Raw genomic sequence first — 8,348 nt, forward strand, 5'->3', positions numbered from 1 at the left:
GGAGTAGCTGGTATTTTGTGCCTTTATTGGGCAAACGCAACAGAGGTTCGTGTATATTTTGCTTAAACAATATCGAATATGCTTGAAATTGTGGCACCTGGGACTTTGAAAGGAATTGATGTAAGAATACTTCTTAATCATCTAGGTGTAACTCCTAAAAAGGTAGCCCACTCAATCTGATGTTTTGATCAGTATCTACGTCAGTTAAAATAGTTTGCCTGAGACATTTTGAAAGCAATTAATGTACTCATATTACATTTTATCTGAGAAATAATTGTCCGTTAGTACTCGATATTGTTGGTTGGCTTGCTTTATTTGGTTCTTTAGTTGCTTGAGTTCAACAATATACCTTTCATGTGGTTAACTCAGCAATAATGGAATCAACTGCGTATGGAAGGTGCTTGAATTACAACTTTCAATAATGAAGCTTCTAGTACAAGTTGCGAATTGAGAAGCATTGCTACGAAGTGAACATATATTGGAACACAAATGCTCTTTTGGAAGGAGTAAAACTGTTTTAAGTTAAGTATCTCAATCCACATGGTTATCATTGTTCTATCTATATAAATAAGATTCTAATTAGGACGTTGCGTGGTATTAAAAATTGAAGGAATTGCAATAGGTAATTTTAATAAAAAATAAAAAGAGGAGTATAAACAATAGGCGTTTTTCACTGAAACCCAAGTACTACAAACAGGGTATTCTTATTTACAATAGGCTAGATTTATTCTTAAGCTAATGGCTGTCGATGTCTTGAAGAAACCGCAAGGCTCATACTTAGAAATACTTGAGCCCGATAGACATGCAAGCTAGTGTGTCATTGTGAATGGATGCAAGTCGACAACTGTATCATCTTTACTAGCATTAACCTGCACATAATCAACAACATCAGTATCATTTAAAGATATGTAAAGAGCAAAATCTATCTATACTCGTCAATTACAATTGACGGCTCTAGAATTTATATTTGGTTTTTCTCAATTCAGTGCTTGCCTAAATAACATCATCTCGCTAAAAATTATTTGGGAATTTAAAGATTGAAGTAGGAGATTCAAACACTCAATTGTTTCACATTAACCACTAAAAGCAATGTGTTCTTTGACACTATCTAGAACCACATGACAACCTATGTATCTATCTCTTCCTCTCTACCATTTATCTAACCAAAGACGCAACCTTTGTCCCTATCTAGTTATTCTCCACCGTCTTCCCCCATATTTTAAATTTCAAGAAGGACTGAAACCATTGAATTTTTTTCTTTGTCTACTTCAAAGCCAAAAAGTATGTGAGTTCTATGAAACCTTCACATTCTCAACAATCTAACTTGGAAGTAATAGGATTTTAAATTTTGAGGCCAGTTTCAAATGCGACGAATGTAGGGTAGTTAGGAGTTGACGCCTAAAGGGGAGATAATTCTCCATAGTTTTTGCAAATTTATTCTCAACTTATTCATTATGTTAGGTTTTATCCCATTTGCCTTTTCAAAACCTTTTGTTTGTCCTACATTTAAGACTTTTGTACAAATCATACAAAAACACTATATTTGTCCATATCGACATCCAAACTTTGTAGATGGATCACAGTAAAATTTGTTGAAAAATCGCTACTACGCAACCACAAATTAGTTTATTTTTGAACTTCGGAAATAAAATATCATATACTACACTGTAAAACGGTTGTAGATGCCAATCTCATTGTTTATTTTTTAATTACCTGTGCGCCTATCATCTTAAAAGATTTGTTTAAGTATTATGAAATCAATTATTTATCACAACAGAAAAAAGTTAATTATACACTTTTTGGAAGTCTAAAGAAAAAAGTATCCATTTGTTCAAAAGTAATAAACCGAATGCACTTCAAACTTCAAAGTTTTCCCAAGAATACAAAAACTGCTTTAAAAAAATGACAATAAAATCAATTAACAATTTTCTCTTAAAATAAAAACACGTGGCTTTTTTATGCACTTATCCACAAACCAGTAAATTTATATACTTGTTAAACTACACAAAAATATTCAGACTTTGCAATTTTATCTTAGAGAAATTAGTACACTTGATGCTGATTTTAAAAACATACGGTGATAACAGAAAACACTTGATAAGAGAAAACAAATCTTAGCAAAAGAAAAAACAACAAATTTTTTAAAAATACACTATAGTTAGTTCCTCATAAAAACTAGAAAAAATTTCTCATATCTAGTATTATTTCATTTACCACACATTTTGTTCATTAAAAAACATTTACCAAACCTTGAAATTATGTAACAATATTCACAAAATTCATGAAATCTTCTTGAAAAGAAAAAAGAAAGAAAGAAAAGCAAATTTAATTGGCATCTAGACAACCGCTCTACGCTTAGAATAGTATTTAATTTTCCAAAGTGCATAAATAAAACAACTCATAGTTGGATAATATAGATTTTTCGATATTTTTCTATGATACATCTGCAAATATAAGACGTTAACATGGACCAACATGATTTCTGTAAATTCATACAATTATTTTAAATGTATAACAACAAAAAATTTCAAAGCAAGCTATGAGAAAAACCCAACACGACGAATTCATCAAGAATAAATTTACAAAAAAGAGGAAATTTTTTCTCCAATTTAGGTCTCAACTCTTATCCTTGCGTCGTTCACATTTCAACAGCCTCAAACAATCTCAATCCTATTCTTTCCGAGTCAAAACGATGGTCACGTGAGTTTTTCAAAGAAATCAACAGACAAAATTTGGATTTGAAGTTTACAAAGCATAAAATCAATGGTTTCAGCCTCCTTGATTTCAAAATATGGGAGAAAAGTCGGCAAGGAAGAACCGATAAGGACATTGGTTACTTTTCAGTTAGAAATTCGAAGAGAGGAATATGAAGATACACAAGTTAACATTAGGTTCTAAAATATCATAAAAAAACACACTTTTTAGTGCCGAAATGTGTCCCAATTGAGTGTTGAAATCCTACTCAACCCTTTTGATTCTCACACAATTTTTAACAATATGAAGGTATCCGACAACACAGAATCTGCAAATCAAATCCAAATTCTAGCGCCCCCAACCGTTAATAGACGAGTACACATTACTAACTAATATACTTCACTTGTAGAATTAAATATAAACACGCTACAGTGTTACGCCAGCATTTTTAACTGCATAATACATCGCAATTTTAATGGCACTAGCAAGAGATATACAATGACAATATCGCTAACAATGAAGCTTGCAAATAAAATAATTGCTAATAGATGATAAGACATCTCTATTAAATAAGTCCTTTCTCCTTGTACTTTGCATTAAGACAGAACTAGGAAGATACCAAGACAGGGAAGAAATCAACATAGACACATAACTGTGGCATTCCCCAATTCAAAGGCATAATATGCAACAGATATTCCATAACCATGATACCTTTCTAGATGCAGTTGAGAGTTCATATTCTGGTTGGCCCATCAGTTGGGCAAGTAATGATTGGTTTAGGAAGTTTAATCACAGTCTAACGAGAAATTTTAAGTTGAGTTCAAATTGGAGTAATAGAGAGTGGATGACTGGAACTTAAATTTCAGTTAATAACATATATGCATTATGACAGGAGATAGGAGAAATTGACTGCTAACAGAGATAATAATAGTTAAACAAAGTAGTAACTTACTGCTCCTAGAGTAGTAGAATCCGAGTTGCCGATCAAAGCCAAAGCTTTTCCAAACCAAAGTTCTAGTAAAGGAAAGACCACTAGCAACTAATTGCAGAAAATTTGCAAAAACATCACTAACCTCTCACACAGACTTACCAAATCAAGGTCAATAGTCTGATGGCTTCCAGTCTCAAGTTTGGCTTCCACTTCATCTGTATCAGCCAGATGAGAATCCGCAGTTAAAGCATGCAAATGTGATTAAATTCCATTATAAGAAGGGAAAGACCACTAGCAACTAATTGCAGAAAATTTGTGAAAACATCGCTAACCTCTCACACATACTTACCAAATCAAGGCCAATAGTCTAATGACTTCCAGTCTCAAGTTTGGATTCCACTTCATCTGTATCAGCCACCAGATGGGAATCCGCTGTGAAAGCATGCAAATGTGATTAAATTCCATTATAAGAAGGGAAAGACCACTAGCAACTAATTGCAGAAAATTTGCAAAAACATCGCTAACCTCTCACACAGACTTACCAAATCAAGGCAAATAGTTTGATGGCTTCCACTCTCAAGTTTGGTTTCCACTTCATCTGTATCAGCCACCAGATGGGAATCCGCTGTGAAAGCATGCAAATGTGATTAAATTCCATTATAAGAAGGGAAGACCACCAAATCAAACCCAAAAAGAGAAAGAAAGACTGGATAAGCATATGGCTAAGCAAAATGAAAGAAGAAAAAAAATCTAAAAATATTGAGAATGTGGAAAACACGGAGGAGGTCTGATTGTAGAAACGCGCCTTGAAAGAAAGAAAACCAAAACCTTGAAACAATTAGCCAAAACCATCCAAAAAAAAAAATCAAGAATAAACAAGAAACCGTGTAATCAAGAAGTACCTAAAGATAAACAAGAAACTGTGTAATCAAGATTGTGAGTGCAGGCAATATGTATAAATACAATTCCTGGACAAATGGCATGAATCTTGAGCAAGAGCGGATTGAACAAATTTGTTATGCAATGGGAAAATTGTGTGAACTCATGCTTCCTGAACTAATCATAAAAGAACCCTTGCAAAAACAAAGTACCTTTTTAGGTAATAATCTAAGAAATTTAAGAGAACCAATGTAGTAGTTGAATTTCATGAACCTTGAAACAATTAGCCAAAACCTTCCAAGAAAAAAAAAATACAAGAATAAACAAGAAATCGTGAAATAAGAAGTACCTAAAGATAAACAAGAAACCGCGTAATCAAGAAGTACCTAAAGATCGAGGCTGAGGGCTGTCGCAGCACGAGAACGGCGGAGGTGGCTGCCTGAGAATGCGCCGTCATTAGAGCAGAAGCTTTTCTCCTGCACTCTCTCGATTTTGCACTCTCTCCATTTCTTTATGTTTGTGTTGAAAATTCTCTTACATGGTGTTGTATATAAAGTGGGCTGGGGGCCTATCTCCAACGGCAACAAATTTCAGTTGGGCCGCTTCAAGCTCCAACGGTAAAAAAATTATTTTTTATTTTTTACTTTAATTTATAATGATACCACAATTAATTCATTTTCTTGAAAATTTAAATTATTACCCAATTGAAAAATGGTCGAATAATAATTATAAAATATAAATTAATATATTCAAATAATAAAATTATGAAATTCAAATGCAAATTTTTTCAAGTGAATAAGAGGAATTACAAAAATCGCGAAAATGATGGTAAAATTAATATATTAAAGCTTTTTGGTTAAGAATAAAATAGAATTTTTTTGGATACATAACAAAAATAGTGAACTATTAGCCATGTGCTACTATAATTAAATCCTGACTAAATTTTATATACAGTAAATAATTAGCATTCATTTTTAACAGCAATATATAAGTTTCCATGAGTTTACAAAATTTGTTCATCTATATTATTATAAAAAAGTGAAAAAACAAAAATAACCATTTTATCGTGCCAAATTTATCCTTGAATTCGCTTTTTTCTCTAAAAAAATTTGATTAGAATAGTAATTTTAATTTTTTTTAATAATTTTATAATTATAATTGTTTTTTCTCTCACTCAATACTCCATTATTTCTCTCACATCAAACTTCTCCATATTTTTTTCTTATAATAATTTATATTAAATTAACAATCATAATATATTTTTTCTGTGTTTCCTCATGTTTCTTTTCTCTAACAAACTTTTTTCTTTCTCACTCTCACGCCATGATTGTTATTTTCACTAAAAAAAATCTCTTAATCTTATCTCATAACTTTTTTTATGCTTGTGGGAAGCGCGTGCAGCAACGACTAATTTATTAATACATAAACTCAAATAATTACTACAATTTGAGTGTTATATTTATTGATAGTCCTGTCAACATAAGTTTATTGATTCAATTACAATTTGTCAATTAAACATATTAAAAATGAATGAATCCACAGATCCACTTAAGTTATAATTGGGCTAGCTATACATTTTACAAAAAATGGATTACAAGTTACACTACAAAAAAATTATTTTATAGTAACAGTTTTTTTAACGGTCAAATTAATAATTTAAAAAAGTTTTTTAATTTATAATGACCGTTGTAACGACACTCCCTACCTCGGCTTTTTTTGGCAATATGAAATCTTTGTAACGCCTTGCTTGAAAGTCGTACAATTTGTAATGGTTGTTATATTGTAACAGCCATGAGAGACCATTACAATAGTAGTTCAATTGCAAAAACTTGATAACTATCTTATTTTTATAATGACTTGATTACATAGCAGTTATACATATTCCAAAAGCCGTTACAAATGCAATGACAAAAAATATTTTTTAAAATATTTAATTGTATTTAATTTATTTTAATATTTAATTTTTTTTTAAAAATAAATTATGGAATTCTTTGTTATATCCATGTAGTTTTAATTTCTTAAATGCGCAATATTATATAAAATATATATAATATAACAAAAAAATAAAAATAATTTAACTCGAGCAAATAAAATATTATTTTTTATTGTATTTTTATAAATAAAAAAAATTCTAATCTAAATCAGCATCCCCTTTGGCCATATGTTCGTCGTTGGGTACCAGGGGATCAGGTAGAGGTTGGGGCACTAGAAGATGTTTAGGGTTTAGGGTTTAAGGTTAAGGGTTTTTTTTTTTTTTTGAACATAATAGGAACAAATCCCCTTAATTGAAAATGTTTATAAAAATATATCAAGAGTTCTTCGATAAAAGGGCTTCTAGCAATGACAAAAGTCCACATCTTAACACCAAAATCAGTAATTAAACAAAAAAGAAGAAAAACCTAATTAGGCAGTGAGCATGACAGCGCCACCAGTCTCCTTAATATTCTTCTCGGCATTCTTCGACACGAGCTTGGCCTTCACCACAACAGGGTGGTCGGCGGGGAGCGAACCCTTACCCAAAACCTCAAAGTAACCAAACTGCATCACATCAATCAACGGCACATTGTCCTTAGATGCATTATCCTTCACTTCCTGCGGCACCATTGACCAGAGCTTGTCGATGTTGACTGTGGGGCAGAAGAACTTGTTGCGGAGCTTGTGGAAGTACCGCATACCGACTTTACCAAAGTACCCAGGATGGTACTTCTCGAAGAGGATACAGTGGTGGTGCATGCCTTCGGCATTACCGTGACCATCAGAACACAGACTGGAACGAAAGAGTCGATCGCATCGGGTGTAGGAGAGGTACCATTTGTGAGGGAGGACATTGTGTCTGGCTCTACACTCTCTTCCCAACTTTCTCAACTGTGCTCCAAGTTTTATCAAGTGTGCCTCTGAAATCTCCGATGTCCCTCAAGACAGTGCCTCAAATACACCGGAATTGATCTGGAATGAAAGGAGTGTCGGATGTTCCTCAAAATAGTGACTCAAATACACCCGAAATGATCTGGAACGAAAGAAGTGTGGAGTCTGTGTCTGTTGTCCCTCAAAATAGTGCCTCAAATACATCCGAATTGCTCTGGAACGAATGAAATGTGGAGTCTGTGCTGCGCACACTTCACACTCTCTCCCCCACTCGAGGTGTAGCACCCCCTTTGCTACAAGGGCTATATCTACCATAAACATCATACTTATAGTAATCCCTGTATTTATATACATAAATTTGCACATAATCATCTAATCAATTTGCGTACGTAATCCCAACACGTCACAGCATGTATTATCGACTCACAACATTATATATATACACGTAGCAAACACCATAAGGTGATTCATCACAAGTAATTCGTACGCCTATATTCTCTCTGTACAAACAAAATGTGATTTGTACTTTAACTGAATAAGAGGAGAAAACTGCATACTGGCACGACCTGCTTGAGGAGTATAGCGCATAGACCTATTCTTCAACAATCAGACACCTCAAAGTCTACTCCTGAAATAAAACATCAGCAGAGGGATGAGCTTGCCACTCAGTAAGTAAATAACCTGCCCTATCTATATATGCATATCAAACACAGCCCAAACAAAATAAACATACAACATGCATGGAATACAATCAATTTAATTCCAACATAATCAGCTTTATTACACCACATGACTATCTCATAATAAGACAATCAACCAAACTCCATTTTTCCTAGTTTGCTTACCAAAAGGTGATACTGTGTTTTTTCTATCAACTCAATCTCACCGTTATATAAATTCAAGTGAATCCCCTTGACAGCCGGCTCATAAATCTCATTTCGCACATAGCTCTTTTCATATCATGTAGGGTTTAGGGTTT

General features: G+C 33.0%; 1 long non-coding RNA gene across 2 annotated transcripts; it reads right to left on the reverse strand.

Annotated features, from left to right (window-relative positions):
• Positions 1-610: 610 nt before the first annotated feature.
• On the reverse strand, positions 611-5,036 carry LOC110012018 (uncharacterized). Of its 2 annotated transcripts, none has more exons than XR_002287161.2 (5): positions 4,891-5,036; positions 4,168-4,250; positions 3,975-4,057; positions 3,785-3,840; positions 611-869 (listed from the first exon to the last, which is right to left on the reverse strand). It is a non-coding gene; the product is annotated as an uncharacterized LOC110012018 (long non-coding RNA). The 2 variants fall into 2 exon arrangements; XR_016065452.1 differs by having other exon boundaries at positions 3,768-3,840.
• Between the last annotated feature and the right edge of the window lie 3,312 nt (positions 5,037-8,348).

This window comes from Sesamum indicum, linkage group LG5 (genome assembly GCF_026168435.1).
Source record: "Sesamum indicum cultivar Baizhima isolate 11 linkage group LG5, ASM2616843v1, whole genome shotgun sequence".
NCBI lineage: Eukaryota > Viridiplantae > Streptophyta > Magnoliopsida > Lamiales > Pedaliaceae > Sesamum > Sesamum indicum.